Consider the following 17453-nt stretch of genomic DNA (forward strand, 5'->3'; position numbering starts at 1 on the left):
TCTCAAAGCTGGATGAATCTATTCGGTGAAGTGGGTGTGGGTGTGTGTGTGTGGAAAGTGCAGGATCCACAGATAGCCAGAGTAAGAGTAAGAGAGGGAGCATCAAAATTTCAAAATCGTTGGACAGATTAGCATAAGCGGATAATTCCAGAAAAACACAGCAATGGCAACGACAACAACAGAAGCAAAGAGGCAGAAAAAATCGTTTTGGAATCCAAAGAGAAACGGACAGCATGTGTGAAGCGTTTAAGTGCTGATGTCGGTCGATGCTGGCGGGGGAGGGAGCAGGGTGCAGCTGTGGGTTTAGGAAAACTCTGGGTGGGAAAACTAAGGCCAAAAACGAAAGCTCTCCTCCGGCACTTCTTCCAGCTGAGTGGAGACTGCAAAAAAAGAAATGCAAAGGAAAATCCGGCAATATCTTGAAGCACAGATATTTCGTGTTTACCAAATACCAACAGCAGTCACAAATGGAAATGCGTGGAAATATAGCTTTCAAACAATTTTCGACTGTGTTGGCTGCATATTTTCCTATTTACGCTCGGCAAAAGACAAACAGGGCGGATCAGCAATGTCACCGAAAGTAGATCTCGGAAAATGTGCGCGCGTTTGTGTGCCAAATAAATAATAAATAGAAAGAGCTATATTTTTACCCGCCGCAAATATTTGCCATACTTTACTCTTTGCGGAAAAGCCATTTCTAAGAAAGTATGATTTCCTTATGATTCTTTATTTAAATTAAAGCTCTTTCGAAGCCATACGGAAATGTGTGTGTTTAAAAAGCAGTTTTAATCAACTCATCCTTTTTTGTCTTGCTGCTGCATCTGATGCCCATATGTGGCATACCGAGAGCAGATTTAATGATGAATGCTGGCAAAAATGCATTCTAGATTCTGTGCCAGGCTGTCCATGGGGAGTTTTCCAGCCCTGGGAAAAAACGATTTTCCCCAGCTTGCTTTCCCGCATCGTGTCTCTTTTTACTCGCTCCTTGGCATTGACATTTTTCAGCTGTAAGACAGGAATACTTTCCATTTTTTCTCCTTGCAGCTCTTGTGTGCGGTTTTTCAGCCAAAATAATCAAACGTGGTTTGGGACTCACAAACACACACGCACACACACACACACGCAGAGTGCAAACGAAGATGGCGAAAGGAGAAGATTCCTATCCGATGCAGCGTTACATCTGTTTTGTTTGTCCTGGGAAGGAAAAAGGACGAAAACTGGGGAGTGGGGAAGCCCACAAAAAATTGCATGTCAAGTGAAATTACTTGTTTGCCAAAGAGAAACGGGTTAGGAATAGAGAAGGGTTGCGAAGGATACGGCTTGGAATGACAACTGCAGCTCACGTATACTCACGCACTTGCACACACAACAACACGCTGGCACACGCATACACTCGCACTCGCACTCGCACTCACATTTCACATGTGTGCAACAACCATACCCTGTGAGTCCTGCAAGTCCTGAGAGTCCTGGCTGAGACTTTGATATATACGCAGGCGACACTTCGATCTGCCGGAATATGCGGCTAAGCACGATAAATTGAGATGAATGTCTGGCATGCAGCTAAGTCTGTACAGCTATCTGTCTATATATCTATCTATCTATCTATTCGTCTATATATCCGTCCGGGCAGCTCAATGCGAGTCATCTTATGCTCTCCGCACTTGACACATTCCGGGTAAAGTGCATTTGCCTGTTGGCTGTCTATCTTTCTCTCGCTCCTGGCCAAGGATTTTTTTAATACCCTTTACCCGCAGATAACAAGGGTATTTAAGCATATATAGGTAATATTTTATGGAATAGATTAATTTTTTTAATAAAGCCTATAATAAATCTCTAACCGTTTCAAGGAAATGAAATTTAACAAAAATTTTTAAAGGAAACTTTTTGTAGTCAGCTAGATATTATCACGAAAGAGCAAGTCAAAGAACAAATGCTATTTTTGTTGAGTTGGTCTCTCCCTTACGGTCTAAAAATGCGCCTGCTTACAGGGTATAATCGGTCTTAATAGGTTTTTATTTCGGCTTTAACTGACTGACGTCTAGACGCAACGCTCCGCAAGTGAGGGAGGCGGCTATAAATATTCGAAAATGTATTCCACTACATATGGGCCATAAAAATGCACTCCCGACATTTTTAACTTTTATTTCCACTCGCAATCCCGTCGAGAACTCGTCTTCGACTCTCGGCGTGGAGCCATTAAAATGCGACACGCATTGGGCCTGCTGTATGGCAGTAGTGCATTGCGTTGCATTGCATTGCATAATTTAAGGCGTGCGGGAGTGAGCCGGAAAGTTGGCATAAAATATTCATTTAAAATGCAGCACGCAACACTTTGGTATGACGCATTGCTATTGCAATTGCCACCATACCAACATACCACCCTCCCACCAGACCGCCAATCCACCAACCCGCCACCTACCGCCCACGTATTTAATTGCGGGCGTTGCAAATGCAAATGTCACAGAGCTGGCGACATTTGCATGCCGATGACAGGGCTCCACTGGACATCCACAAGGGCCATGCCACTGGTGACCATCCCGTGGAGAAAGCAAATCCTAATCTCACACTGCGATCTGCTGGTAGGACAAAGTGACAAAATGACTGCTTGACTGACTGACAGACCTGACACGTGCCCGTGTGTTTGATAGGCGTAACAATTCCAACTGGCAAACAATGAACTAATAACAAGAACTTACCCAATTCAAACGGCCCGCCGGTGGAGTCCTGGCACATTCATCAACTGTAAAACAAGGAAGAAGCATTCTGATTAGCATTCGGAATTGATAAACGAGCATTTATAATGGGCCAACATCAAATAGCAGATGGAAATAGAATCGAATCGAATCGAATCACTTTGCATAATCAAAGCTCGAGAGCAGTAAATGAAATGTTAACCTAAGACAACCGAAGACAACAAGCCATTAGGCTTGAATTAGATTGAAAGACAACAGTGAGCAGTGGAGCGAATTCCAATTAAATGGCCTTCCTGAATATGTGAAATCAAAGTCCTTGTGGATCATTAGTTGGGCCAGGCTTGCAGCTTTGTATTGATTGTATTATCTGATGCCATGACGTGGCATGCCCCAAAGGCCCCTGATAATGCACAACGGTTGTAGGCGAAACAAAAGCATTTGGAGATGGATGCGATACGATGACGTTGCATCTGACGGCACAATAATAAGCCACACATTAACACACAACGCGCTTTAAGAGGAAAACCAAGTAAACCATTCCATTCCATTCCTCGCAGACATCGATTGCAATTCGATCCATTAAAATCATACGCAATTATCCAATTCACTCGACTGTTGCATCGTCGTCGTCATGATTGCCTTGGCTATCATCCCCAGCATTACATGTATTTCTTTCATTGCTACACTCAAGATGAATATATAATCGTCTATCACAAAGTATAAAAAAATAATAATGGCTTAGCATACCTAATCGGAGATCTTGAATGCATTGCTTAAGATACGAACACCTTGTTCAATGAAAACCATTAGACATTATCCGATAAGCACTTTTTGCTACATGCAAATCTCCGTGTAATATACATTTTTATTTCCCAAACTCTTTTTCGAGTGCATTAAAACTCAGCAAAAAAATGACGGCTCTGAGGGCTAGGCTATCCAGCCAGCCATTTAGTTGGCCAGGCCGAAACTCACGTTTTCCAGAGATTATGAGGCCCAGGCCGCAGACTCTCGAGAGCCGCACGTTTTGCAATGGGAAAACTCAAGCTCAACGGCGGTAGGAAAAGCCAGTAAAAACAACAACCGAAAAGGGAAATTTTCACGGTGCTCACGTAATTGAATTGCAGTCGGCCAAATTGGCATTTATTATAATAAAAGCAAATATGCAATTTCGCTTTTCACTGGCTGCGAAATAAATAAACGCTAGCTAAGCAGCAGCAAACAGTCCGCCCAAAGAGATTTCAAAGGCTTTGGGACACAAATAAGTGAGACGAATAGGAAACTTATTAAATAATAGAGGACTCCTTGAGTGGCCACTGGGCCCAGTGAGTTCAAAAGAAAACTCTCGAGTTCTCAAGTCTTTAATGCCATAAACTAAATTGCAAATCGGTTTGAGGATATCCCCGGCTGACCCACATTTCTGGTTTATTTATACTCATTTATTCTATTCAGCTGGGCTTGCCCACAAATCAACCGCAAAGAAATTCAATTTAAATAAATTATTTTACAATATCAAACCGCAGTAGGAAAAGTTGTAAAAAAAAAAGAGTGAAACCATCAGGTAAATATAGAGGTAAAAACGTGGCGAGGACAAAGCTGCGAGTGCATTGGAAATGAGCAAATTAATAGTATAAATATTTTAAAACTCCCATTGAAGTGAACGCCAAAAACGCTGCATAAGCCGGATCTTTATGCGAAATAATTAATTCACGTATTAATATTAGTGCGCTATATACAGTTATAAATGCATTGGCGGCCAATGTTTGAATTTAATTTCATTATGGGGCAGTGACTCGCTTAATAGGATTTGCATTGGCTTCGTCGTTTTGGCTTATATTGTTAAATTTGCATTGTGGCCCATGGTTATTCTAAGCGATAGCATCAAAATTAAACTTAATCTACTTTTTCAGTTTTTCCACTCTAGCCGTCTCTCTATCTAATTTTCCAGCCGAATTTCTGGCATTCAATTTGTAATTTTCTAATTATGTGGTTGAACATTTTGGTGTATTGAAAGCAATTACGCTAAATAATTGCACATTCCCGTGTATTTGCGAATGGCAGACAACGTAGTCTAACTCTTCCCACTAAGTACTCTTCCTGCATACCCTGTAAAATGGTTCTAAAGGCCAAACAACACTTGGTAGAAGAACATTTAGCTTACAAATAAACATGCAAAAGTGCAGAAAAAGTTAGCGGTAGAAATATATGATTTATAAACTCTTTAAATCATGATTTCTAAAGTTCTTATATGGATATACGATTGATGTATGTTTTCAAGACTTTTTAAAGCGTATTAACATGTGACATAGTCTCGAAACTAAACTCGTTGGCTTGCCTAATGACAACGTCGCCGGTTCCGAGTGCAGATCGGGAGTTGTAGTCAAAATGGGGGGCCGAGTGGCTTGGAGCTTGGAGCTTCAGGCTTGGGGCTGGGCCTGTTGATGGGGCTTCAATGGAAGCGTTTACGTCAAGCTCCAAATCAGTTTTGCACTGCGCCAAACAATTTCCGCATTTAATTACATTGATTATGCAGCCAAGGAGCGAATCTGGCTGTCACTCAGACGTCTCTCCTGCTTCACCTCTTTTTTGCCCCCAAAAACTTTCGCTGCAACATTGAACTTGATTTTGCAACAAATTGCCGACTTAGCAGGCGACCATTGGAATGGATGGGGTGCCAAATGGAGGAGGCATTTGCCCAACGAGCGTGTCATTGTTGTTGAATGCTTTTTGCGGTGACAACACTCAACACTTTCATGCTCTGTCAGTGCAAAAGGAAAAAACCATGTGGGGCTGTCAACACTTTTCGGCTTGTTGCAAATCGTAATAATGCAGCAAACAATGCGATTCACGATGTACAATAAAAAAAAAAGAAATATTAAACAAAATCCATTAACTCATAATTTTCTGCTATGTTGAACACAATCCAGAACCCGCGCTCAGCCCAAAAGTGTTCAGTTTGTTGTCGTTAAGCCAACATACTCGTACTCGCACAAACAAAAAACCCAATTGCGCGCAATTTTACGGCAGAGCGCATTTCGCCATCCACTCAACCGCCCAGCCACCCACTCAACCGCCCAACCGCCCAGCACCACCCACTCTGGCTGACGCTATGAAGAGGCACGTATGCGTGAAATATTGTGCAAACAACCACTGCTACAATAGTTACAGCAGCAACAGCTCATTGCACTTAGAAAAAATATGTAGTGGAAATTATAAAAATGGTAACCTTTCCATTTCCATTTCTTCTATACACATAGAATTTTTTAAGTTTTTCAAACATTTTTGAATATCTGCATAGTATATGACACTTATTTTGGAAAAAACATGACCACTGCATTAAATGATTTGTTTACATGCGTTTCAATTCTTGCAACAGTTAAGTGCACTGCAGTTGCAAGTAGAAGAGAAATAGTGTGCTTTAAAGACGGAACTCGTTTGTAACCGAAAAATAAAATTCACACGACGTTGTCGCAGTTGATTATGGGAAACACTCAAAACGAGTTTGATTGTTGTCGTCTGTTTGTTTGTTTGTTGCTTGCCTTTGTTGTCATGGCTGTTGTTATTGTTGTCATTCTTGCGACGGTAATTCACGTGTTGCATGTGACAGGCTTTGTTTTGCGGGGTATATCTACTATTCAGACATGTTATAATCAAAGTGTATCCATAAACCAAAGCACAATGTACGGTATGGGTAATAAATCACTTATACTAAATCTAATCGATCATAGTGGGACCAGAAAAATGGGCTTAACCCGAGAGCAATTTGCCATGATTAAAGTCGGGAGTGTATGGTTAATAGAAAATGGAATTATATATGGCATCAAATAGCTGGCATTCCAGGAAAACACTTCTGATTGCTATCACTAATAGGTGGGTAATTTAATCAATAAGCTATTAGCTTAAGGATTCACTAGTAATAAATAAATATAATTTTATAATAAATATACAGCGTATTTTCCAAACTTAACTCCCTTCATAGTATATTTAGATTTGCATAAAGCTGCCGCCGTAATTTGCACCTTGTGTTTTTAATTCCAAGGGTGCTCATACATTGAATTTTGTTTGGCTAACATTTTGTCTGAAGCTTTATGAGCTGTAAATTGGTTGAATTATAAGCAATTATATATAAATGCCATTGGCAGCAACTCCACACGATTCGCGGCATCGTGGAACGCATTTTGCCAGACAATTTCATTAACAGCAATTGCCGCCGGGTTTTGGGGGGGTTTGTGTGTGCGGGGTGTGCTGGTTGTGTGTGTGTGAGTGTGTGGATAACCGCTTCATTTCCATTAGCCATACAATTTGATTAAGTTCAGAGTGCGACAGCGTCGCAGCAGAGCTCAAATTCAAGCCAGATTACAATAATTTCTTTATCAAGCCAAACAACCGACGCACCGACACGCAACAATAATAACAATAACAGCACGAACCACCGAAGGCAGAAGGTCGTTGCATGTCCAACAATGGGGGGAGAAACCTTAATTTGGCAGGAAAATGTGAAAAGGGGTGGGGCGGTGGTGCCAGTGGTGCGTTGGAGCCCAGTTGAGTTCCTTGTGCATACGCCAATGGAGACGTGGACAATGACAACGAAACGGAAACTAGCGGAAATCATTAGAGTCTGCACAAATGACTTCAAGATACTTTTGCCCAGCCAACTCCGAGCACTTTTTCCCCACTTCGCACAGTGGGTCGAACGAGCACAAAACAGGAAGACCCAAATCAACGCCGCAAGGAAAATGCTGTCCAGAATTGGGTGAATTTTGACAGCATAAACACACGGTGAGGAAACTATTTGGCAAAATTGCTAGTCACCATTACAATGTGCATATTTATGTTTAGCATATATACTAAACCCTTTACGTTGCAGAGTTCACTGTTCCAGCAAGTGGATATCCTCCATTGAAATTCATTGTTGCGAATTTTGGCTTTAGGCGGTAATAAAACAAATATCAAATACGCATACAGGCACTCAAGAAGCAATTTAATTGTAAATTGTTGCAGAATTTTATTTCGATGTGCAGTGAAGCGCACGAATAGAAACAATTTTGTAATTACAACTTGCAATTGAAATTCACATTAAATAGTTTTTAGGCAATAAAAAAGGTATAAAGAGGAAATCAAACAACACGCCCTGTTTTGCAATATTTTTATAGCAAATAAACAAGAAAGTAATGAAATGCAAACCATTTAATAGTTATTAAAGAAGAGATATAAAATGTTTTGCAGGCTATAAAAAAAGCAATTAAAAATAAGCATTTGATATTGGAAATTCCGGGTAATTGAATAAGTAGCTTTTTAGCTTTGTTACTGAAATCTTGTTAAAGCAAATTAATTGTCTTTTTATTGGTAACTGAAAATATCGCTGTCCTGATATATCACATTTTCCTACCAACTTTGGCCACAGTGCGTCCCTTTTCTATACCCATTGTTCTGCGGGGATATGGCCATATATATATGTATATATAGTGTATTTTTTTGGCTGCCACAAAAGTGAACGAGATGGAACGGGACAGATTGTAGTTCTTGTTGTGATTTTGCTAGTTGCCAGCAGCTTGTGCCGGCATCTACTTAAATATCCGGTATCATTATTATAAAAATCAAGTTGGGAGCCAAGCGGACGCACTGGGCCAGGAAGCAATTAGGGCTGCAGAGCATAATTGGTCGATTTTTTTCCTTTTTGCAGCTTTAGCAACGGAGCAGGGCAGCCAGGACCCTAGCCCCAATTAACAGAGATTAAAGGTGTGAAAAGCTTTGGCTTTTGTCTTGCGATTAGCCTGGGAATACACACGCATATACAAATATACTATGTATGTATACAAAGTGAGGGCGCAATTTCCCAACAAGCTTGCACATTGAAAGCTTGGCAAAAGCAGGTTAAAAAAAATGAAGGACCCTAAATAAAAATCAAGCAGCCGTCAACGGGGCGTATGCGCCACGTGCAAATGAGATGCCAGGTGCTGCAAAAGCTGACCGGGGATGGCAAGTAAATAAAAAGCAGATAAAAATCAAATTAACAAAACGAAGTGAAGAGAAGAGAAACTGCGCTCAAGTAAATAAAACTGCCCCACTTGGCCAAGGCGAGGCCGATAAAAAATGTTTTCCGCGCAGCGAGATGCAGAGACCCAATTTATATATTTCAGCATTTGTTATGGCTCTCCGCGTGCCTCGTTGGCTGATTGCAAATGAAATGAATTTGGCCACTGAAAGTTTAGCCAGCAGAGATGGGCAAGGACATCAGATGCGTGGACGAATATAAAAATACGAAATACAAAATACAAAATAACATTTCACAATGGGCCGCCGGGACGTTTACCAAATACATTTAATGACTTTCGCCCGTCCAGAGAGCAATGCTGATAAAACGCTAGCCACCTCCCCAACCAAAAAATAAAAGGTCCTTCAAAATGAGCAAGGCCAAAAAGTGTCCTTAATCTGCTTAAAAGCACAGTGCCACCGTGCTCGTGATACCTATCAGCCCAAAACGGACGTGTGCCGCGAGCATCAAAATTAACGGCAAGAAATTTAAAATGTAATTGACAGGCCAACTGACAACATGAACGGATGGACGGCATTCGGCCTCCAGATCGACCAACAGCCAACGGGCAGTTATTAAAACGCGGGCCAGGCGCCACGCACAACAACACAGTACACCGTGCGTATACGCAATACGTAAGGCAGTGGCAATGAGGAAACGGAAATGCAGCATTAAATGAAAATAAAACAGCCTGGCAGGCAAAACGCGACACGGCGCTTAAGGACACTTTGGCAGAGCGCTCCGCTCGTTGTGGTTCGCTCGGCGTAATTGCTCTCAGCGGAGAGCTTAACGCCGCGTCACCCGCACCACCATACGCACCACCGATGTCCCTGGTCCTTTGGTCCGTTTGTCAATACCTTATTTGCGTTTATCGCAATCATTTCGTTGCCCGCTTTTCACCCAGTTAATATGGCAATTTACATTTACATTATTTTTATTACCCCACCGCACTCGGTCCCGTACTGGTCCCGTTTAAAAAGGATAGATTTATAAGCACACATAAATATGTACATACACTTTGTCATAATCGAGTTGTGCACTTGTCAGGCTCTCAACTCGGCTCGCGGTTATCGCATTTAATTACTGCCCCGAATAAATGAAAAAGTTAAATATTTTAAACGAGCAACAAATGCCAGCAGCCCCTAATGCTGCTGCTGCTGCTGCTGCTGTTGGTGCTGATGCTGCTGCGGACGCCCTGGGCCATGGCAATTAGAAGCAATTGCTACTCTGCCAGCTGGCAAACTGGCAAGCTAGCAACTACCAACTACCGACTGCCACCGGGCTGCAATTTCACTTATTTCACGTGCAACTTGGCAACCGACGAGCGGCGACGACAGGCGACATCAACGATGACTGCTGCCGCTTCCACATCCACATCCAGATTCACATTCACATCCACATCTATAGCCACTGCCACTGCACTTGGCTCCCAAATAGCAGTCCTAGCACTAAATACTGACGGCCCAGTGAAAGGTGAAGGGAACTGAGAGCTGGGAGCTGCGAACTGGGAACTCGGAACTTGGAACGGAGCTGGGTGCAATGTTGCAGGCGGAATGCTGCATGTGGCAGAGGTAACAATAAACGTAAACCCATGACTGCCACTCGACGGAAGCAGCGAGGCGGCAGCATGCGAAGATTTCACTTTCATGTTTAACTTGGACCAGCATACACTTGTTAAAACAGTGCAGCTTGCATAGGTTCAAACTTCTTGAAAATGTTGTACTAGCATAGGTTGGCCATGAATGATAGCAAATATAATATATTTCATATTAATGTAGTCAGAACAGGATGTTGAACCTTAATCACTTAATTAACAATATAGAACTTAATTTTCTAGCGCTTTAAGTGTCGGTTTAACCTAAGCAGGTTTGTCTGTAAGTACACATATCTCTTCGCACCATCTGGTGTCTCCACCTCTCGAGTTTTTGCCTCGCACGTGCATTTGTAAATTTGTTCGGCTGGGGCAACAATGCGTCGGCGGTGGCTCCTCTTCCACCTTTGGCGACACACTTTGAGTCTTGAATTACCCTCAGGCATGCGTGGCGTATTCGGTTGCTGTTTGACAATTTTTGCTGCTGCTTTTTCTTCTTGCACACCGCGTTTTTATCTGGGAAGCTGGCATTATGTGACACAGAGGGGAAAAGCGTTTTGTCATAAGCAACGGAAAGAAAACGGCGAAGTAAAACAGGAAAAGTAAAGAGACCGATGCAACGTTGTTAAAGAAAAGTGCAAGCGACACACTGTGTCCACTTAAAGCAGGCAACAATGTGTGCCAACCTGGGATTGGGAGCCCCGTGACCAGGCTGCAAGCAGCAGTAACTTTGGAAATTGCATCTGCAACTGCAACATCAACAGCAGCAGCACCAACATCAGGCAACAATTTTGAGGCATTGCATAAGAGGCCCCAAGGCATCGAGGAGCCCACGATCCACGAGATCGAGCGTGGGAGAAGAGCTTAATTATCCAAAAATGCAAAACAAAGTCGGGAAGAGCAAAAAGGTTCGTTGATATGCGATAACTTCAAGTGGACCCATAAAGTTCCCTGATCATCTCCATTGATACTCAAGCTTATGTGAGGGAAATCCTTAAGACAATGGTTCATGGTAGAAATATGTGTACTTTGTATATAAGAGGAACTGCCTGCGTTTTTTATAAAATGTCGCGACTTCATTTGGCACGGAAAGCCATTAGTTAGTAACCTTCAAATTTCAAAAATTTTTATATATAAAAGATATACCAAGCAGTAACCATTTAAATAAGTGCTTGTACGAATTGTTCATAGCCACAAGCAGTGAAATTTGTAAGCCACAAGTTTTGTTTATGTTCGATAAATTTTCCATTTGAAATCGGAGCTGTCAAGGGGTGGTGGTGGTTCATCGACAAAACCATATGATAAGCAACATAATCAATAACTCAAGTGAACTTTTTGCCCACTTTCCATTGAGACCCTCTGTTGAATGGAATTTTATCGCCGGGAGAACGACCAGCAGCACCCAGAAACAAACCCAGAAGCCCGGTAACATGCTCCTCCCATCCCAGCAACCGGCAAACAAACAAACAAAACAACAAACAAGCAACTGCAACTGCAATCAATTGCACCTTCTGCCGCATGAATGCGTGACTGAATAGCAGCACATATGCGATGGACCCATCTGCTGTCCGAGGGGCTAGGGGCTAGCCGCACTATCTGCTTTCCCATGGGGCTCCCCCATCCGGATCCTCCCAGGATCCAACCCTCACCTTCCCCCCTCGGATGCAACGCCCACCCTTTGACCCCTCTTAGCTGACCAGTGCGGTAACTGAAATAGCAGCATCGAGTCGGGTTTTATTTTCCTCTAGCCGCACTCAGTTTTTTGTGCAGCTGCAACTGCAATTCAAGTGCATTGCAATGCGCATCCCACTGACTCGAGTGCAGGGAAACCAACATTTAATATTATTATTTAATTCTAAATTTCAGCAAAATGCCATTAATTAGCAATTATGCTTGTAAAGCCTCAAGCATCAAACTTAGATAAAAAAAAAGTTTGGCAATTATTGTACTTTTAATTGCTTCGTATTATATCTCTATAAAACACCAATAATTCAATTCAATTGACAAGTGCAGAGTATAATATTTAAATATTTTTTTTAAATAATTCAATTGAATAAAAATAGATTAAACATCATAATGCCTAGTATTTAAATAAATAACTTTTTTTCCTGTGTGGTCGTACAACTGGAAAAAGGGAAAGGAAACACTGAGTGGAGGCGGCTGTGAATGTAAGTGAATGAATATGGGGGCGTGGCAGGCGAGCGTATCCGAAGGGCGTAAACGTAAGTGCGCGTTATGTTTGCCAACGCCAAATGAAAAGGACCGGAACCGTGAAAAAAAAACAGAAAAAGCGGGCAAATGCAAATCACACACACTCGCTACCTTTTTACCTCCACCGTGTCTAGTGTCTGAAAAGGTGGAACTGGGTGGTAAATGGCGGGGGGGAGGGGGAGCAAAGGGATGGAGGCATTACAATAAAGACTCTTACTTTGTGGCTGGTGTTGCCGGGCCCTCGGGGAACCTTGACAATGATATTGATTTGCTGTCATTATTGTTAGTTTTTTGCTGCCCGGCGGCAACTCTGCTCTGTTCGGAATGGAGCGTGTGCGAAAACTGTTTGTGCTCACTGTCGCCAGCCATCGATCCTTGGGGCGGCCTTCGTCCTGCGGCGGCGAAGTTACAAAATTTGAATTTACGCTGAGCGTTCGATAGGCGAAATTGAAATTGTTATTTGTTGAGGCGACTGTTTCGTGGGGCGGCAGACGGTAGACGACGGTGCACGGGGGCTGCAGAAAAAATAGTAAAACTTCGCTGCCAGAGTTGCCAACCCCACCATTGAGTTGCCCTAGGGGATGACCACTCAGCGTGGCCACGATTCGTGTATCTCGCACCGAAGACTTTTTGGTGAAACATTTTGGCACGGCAGCAAGCCCGCATCCACCCACTCCGACAAATTCAACCGAGCAATTTCCCCCTGTTAGTTTTCTCTGGCAGTTATTGACTTTTTCCAGCGGCAAAACAAATGCAATTTGCATTTTGATAACATTTCCCAGCAGCTGTGTTTTAATTGCATTCGTTCAATGCAAGTGTGCTCCACCTTTCATGGTGGTCCGGATGCCCGGTCCTTCAGAGTCCGGAGTCCCAAGTCCCGAGTTCGGTAAAAGACGTAACAAAATCAATTGTCAGGTCATCTGTCAATTTATTTGTTATTTCCCGCCAACTGTCAGCTGTCAGGGCTGCACGAAGCCCGAGCCGAAAGGCAAGCCAGCCAGCCAGCAAACAAAACAAACACAAAACGTAATGCATTTAATGTGCCAAGCGACTTGCAACAAAATTACAGTCCCGGACGGTCGAACAAGAAGACGGTAGCGCCGACAAAATAAACTCCACGATGCACAGTGCAGCAGGTCCTGCGAAATCCCGACCAAAAATGGATGTACCAACTTTCTTAAGGACTTGCGAGATTGCGTTTGTACTGGCTTTAAAAGATTATAATTGCAATTTGCAGAAAGCTTTTTCTGCATGCAACTTTCACAGTTAAGTTTAATGATCGCTTTGTACCACTGTGCAGCTTCGGAAAAGTTCAAGAGTTCGCTTTGTCGCGCTTGTGCAAACAAATGATTTGTTTTAGCCGCTCTTTCAACTGCCCCGCCCCCTTTTGCCGCCCAGGTGTAATTGCCACACGACCAAAAGGCGTAGCGAAATTAGGCAAACGTTTTGGCCAAGTTTGTTTTCCCTTTTGGCCGGTTTGTTTGCCTTTTGCCATTTGGAAATTATCGAGTTGTCGCCCAGCTGTGTGCGGCGACGACGTTCATTGGAAATGCAAATTTCCCGGCCAACAGAAGAATCTCAAGTGCCTGGCGCCAAATAAATGATTGGCATTATGTAGTTTGACCTTAATTAGTTAACAATGGAAATCAGGGCATTATTTTTGTTTTCCCGAAGGCGGTAGGCGGTGTGGGTGGTAATCTGGGTAAGCGTGGGAGGCCCGTAAGAATTAACCGCACCAATTACACGCACAAAATGCCAAGCAATTAATAAAAAGCGTGGTGGGGGGGGAGGAAAAATCGGAATCTGAATTGTGAAAATCTATTTGAGGGCGCCGGCATTTTCAGTTTGCCATAAATCAAATTAATTGAAATTAATGGTTCACCTCGCTTCAAGTGCGCTCACGCAAATATTTGCCCAGCAGATTTGGTTGGTTTTTTTTTACGTTTTTTGGGTAACGGGTGGTATTTGCGTTACCAGGATTGGAGACTGAATGGTGACCATTAAGCATCGGGGGCTGGCCCACTAATTATTTTAGCTTACACTCGGCCCGAGCGTTAATCCCTTTGAAGCCAAGCGAGAAAAAAGGGATAAAGCCAAGGATTGAAGAGGTTTATGCGGGTAATTAATGTGACATCTGATAGGACTTGTAATGGCAATTGCGATTGTTTATGCAAATTTTCGAAACTGGCGATGGATTTGCTTTATGCAAATGTTCATTCAACAATTGGCTGTAAATTAAAGGGACATTTTAATGAGACGTTAAACAATTAAATAGCTGATTTATTTGGGCTTGATGTCCAACCTATTAAGCATGCCAATTAGAATACATTTTATTTTATTTATATGTTTTTTTGCTGTGTTTTGTATTTAAATGTCATTCAATACTTTTTGACTTCTGTGCTAATTAGGTTAATTAGATGTCTCGTCTCACTTTAAAGTAATTTTTGTATTTAACAAATGGATTTTTAATTTAAGTGTAATGGTAAGTTTAAACATTGTTCATGAACGGAGTTCACCCATGAACGATCTATGCAATGGCACATCCTTTTCATTAAGCTCTGTCCCAGCTTTATTTGAACTTCAAAGGAACGTTTGGTAAGGACTGGCGGTGGCGAATTAATGAAATGTTTGTCAAGTGCGGTTTTCTGGCTGTCTGCCCCACTCTCCGGCTTTGGTTGACTCATTAAAATGATTTAATAAGGCCAAGCCGAGAGTCCGTAAACCGATTTCCCCGTTCAATGGAAGTAAGCCACATTGGTATCAAACCAAACAGACAGACAGCGATGTAATTCATCAGAAATAAACGTGGTCATTATGTAGTTATAGCGCTGGGACGGCAAGCACCGCACCCATGAATAATGAATAAAGCTAGCAAACAGATTTTTGCCGCTTTGCCAAATAATTTTCCGGGCCTATTTACATATTCAAAATTCATGGGACCGCCAGCCAAATCGCATTCGAATTCAAATTCATATGCCATAATGGCAAGACATATGGAAAACTTGTGGGTGAGGTCGTGCCTACACATACACATACTCGCAAATACATATATAGATGCTTCGAAAACATCGCATTTTCCAATCAATTGAATTTCAATTTGCATAATTTTCTGTATGTCAAAGTAATGTGTACGAAATTCGATTATTTTCCATTGAATTGAGCTGAAGACATTACGAGTGGACTAAAAGTGGACAAAGCAGATACCCAAGAAGAAGCTTCGTCTTCAGACAAAGGGACAGTAGACAGTGGACATTGGACGGTGAACAGGACACAGGACACGTGAATATGCCAACACCCAAATGGGTGTGTCGTGGAGTGGACAAACATTATTGCAGAATTTATTTGTATTTCAGCTAGTGCGTGGTGGGGGTGGTTGTTTGGGTCAAAGGGCCGGCCGACCCACAGACCCACAGATACACCCGCCCACCCATACATTGTGACCTCAAAGTAACCCAAAACTCCAAAACGTATAAAATGCAGAAAAAAAGGAATTGTTGGATTTGCGTGAAAATGTTAGGGAGCGAAGCGAAAAGGATCCAAAAGCGAAACAAGCAATAAAAGGCACGGCCGCTTCCATTCGGTTCGTTTCAGCTCTGAAAAACTATCACAAATGCCATAAACAAACACAGACTGGCGAAAATCTAAATATGAGTGCGGAAAATATCGAATTCAAAATGCGCTACAAAAAAAAAAACAGGTAACGAATTTTAAATATAAATATCGATCAAGGCACTCATATTAAAGAAACTTTAAACTAAATTTTTGTTAACTCACATGTTATTGTTCTAAAAATGTCTTTCATCAAAAGTTTAATTATTTGTAAAACGTCTCAGTCTGAAGAGCGCTAAATTCAAGGATCCTTTTCTTCCAGAAAATCTCTCTCGTCACAAATTCGAATGTTTGCCTCGCTGACAGAACCACTTCGCAGTGAAAATGCTCCAAGAATTTCACAACACAATCAAACAATGTGCGTGTCCCTTTTTCCGAGTATTTCACACGCCCACCTAACAGGGCCAGTGCCTTTAAAAGAACCCAAAAGGAATTAAATTGGAAAAGCGTCGGAAAACGAGACGACTGGAAAAGGGTTCAAATGTATTTACAGTCGGGTGTATCCACAGAGGCATCCTGTGGGGGTCTTCACCTCCTTTCCCGATCCCCCCGAAAATTGTTTTGCGGCAATGTGCAGGGAAATGCAGAGAATACTCCAAGTAGCCCGCAGCGACCAGACAGGCAAAAAACATTCTCGCCCCAAACAGAAATAAAAAAATAAAAAAATAACTAAAACCAGAACAAAAACAGATACAACAAAATTTAGCCGCAAGATTCGAGACTTGACCGCCGCTCCCCATTTGTTGGGGCTTCTTTTCTCACTTTTTATTTTTCTGCGGGCACGCGTGTCGTAAAAATTTAATTAAAAAATAATTTTGCTAACAATAAAAATCAACACTCAGCCAGTGGATGATAATGATGATGTTACAAAAGAACTGGCCTAACCGCAGGCTATATAATGATTAAGCATACGCCATGGTGTCCAGGCGATTGCTACCACGCCCATTAGCCGTGTCAAAATGTGCGAATTATGGGACTGAAACAGCGGGCATTTACGGCCGGGCTCTTACTTTCGGTTTAGTTGGCTTTGGGCCGCATTCAAGGCGAATCTGGGCACTTTAGTGTCAGGCCGAACGAAATTATGATGACGACTCTTTATTGGGCCCAGAGCCATTGTCTGCCCCGGCTATTGCTCCTCCTCCTGCTCCTGCTGCTGCTCCTGCTCCTGCTCCAGCTCCTGTCGTCCTTGTTCTTGTTGTCCTGACAGCTGAAGTGGCCCGCCCGGATGCCTGGATGCCTTGATGTCTGAATGCCTGAGTGCCTGGCTGACTTTCCCTTTCTCTTGACTCCCCCCGCTTGTCGAGTCAATAAAAAT

The 17453-nt window shown here is 42.5% G+C and overlaps 1 long non-coding RNA gene across 1 annotated transcript in view; it reads right to left on the bottom strand.

Moving 5' to 3' along the window:
- The window catches only part of LOC120285080, a 37132-nt gene continuing 19679 nt past the window's right edge, over nt 1–17453 (bottom strand). Inside the window, exons 4-5 of the long non-coding RNA XR_006541837.1 lie at nt 2700–2743; nt 1–18 (exon numbers count right to left, since the gene is read on the bottom strand). This is a non-coding gene — a long non-coding RNA (uncharacterized LOC120285080). The remainder of the gene's footprint in view (nt 19–2699; nt 2744–17453) is intronic.

The sequence above is a fragment of the Drosophila simulans genome, chromosome 3R (assembly GCF_016746395.2).
Source record: "Drosophila simulans strain w501 chromosome 3R, Prin_Dsim_3.1, whole genome shotgun sequence".
NCBI classification, from domain to species: Eukaryota; Metazoa; Arthropoda; class Insecta; order Diptera; family Drosophilidae; genus Drosophila; species Drosophila simulans.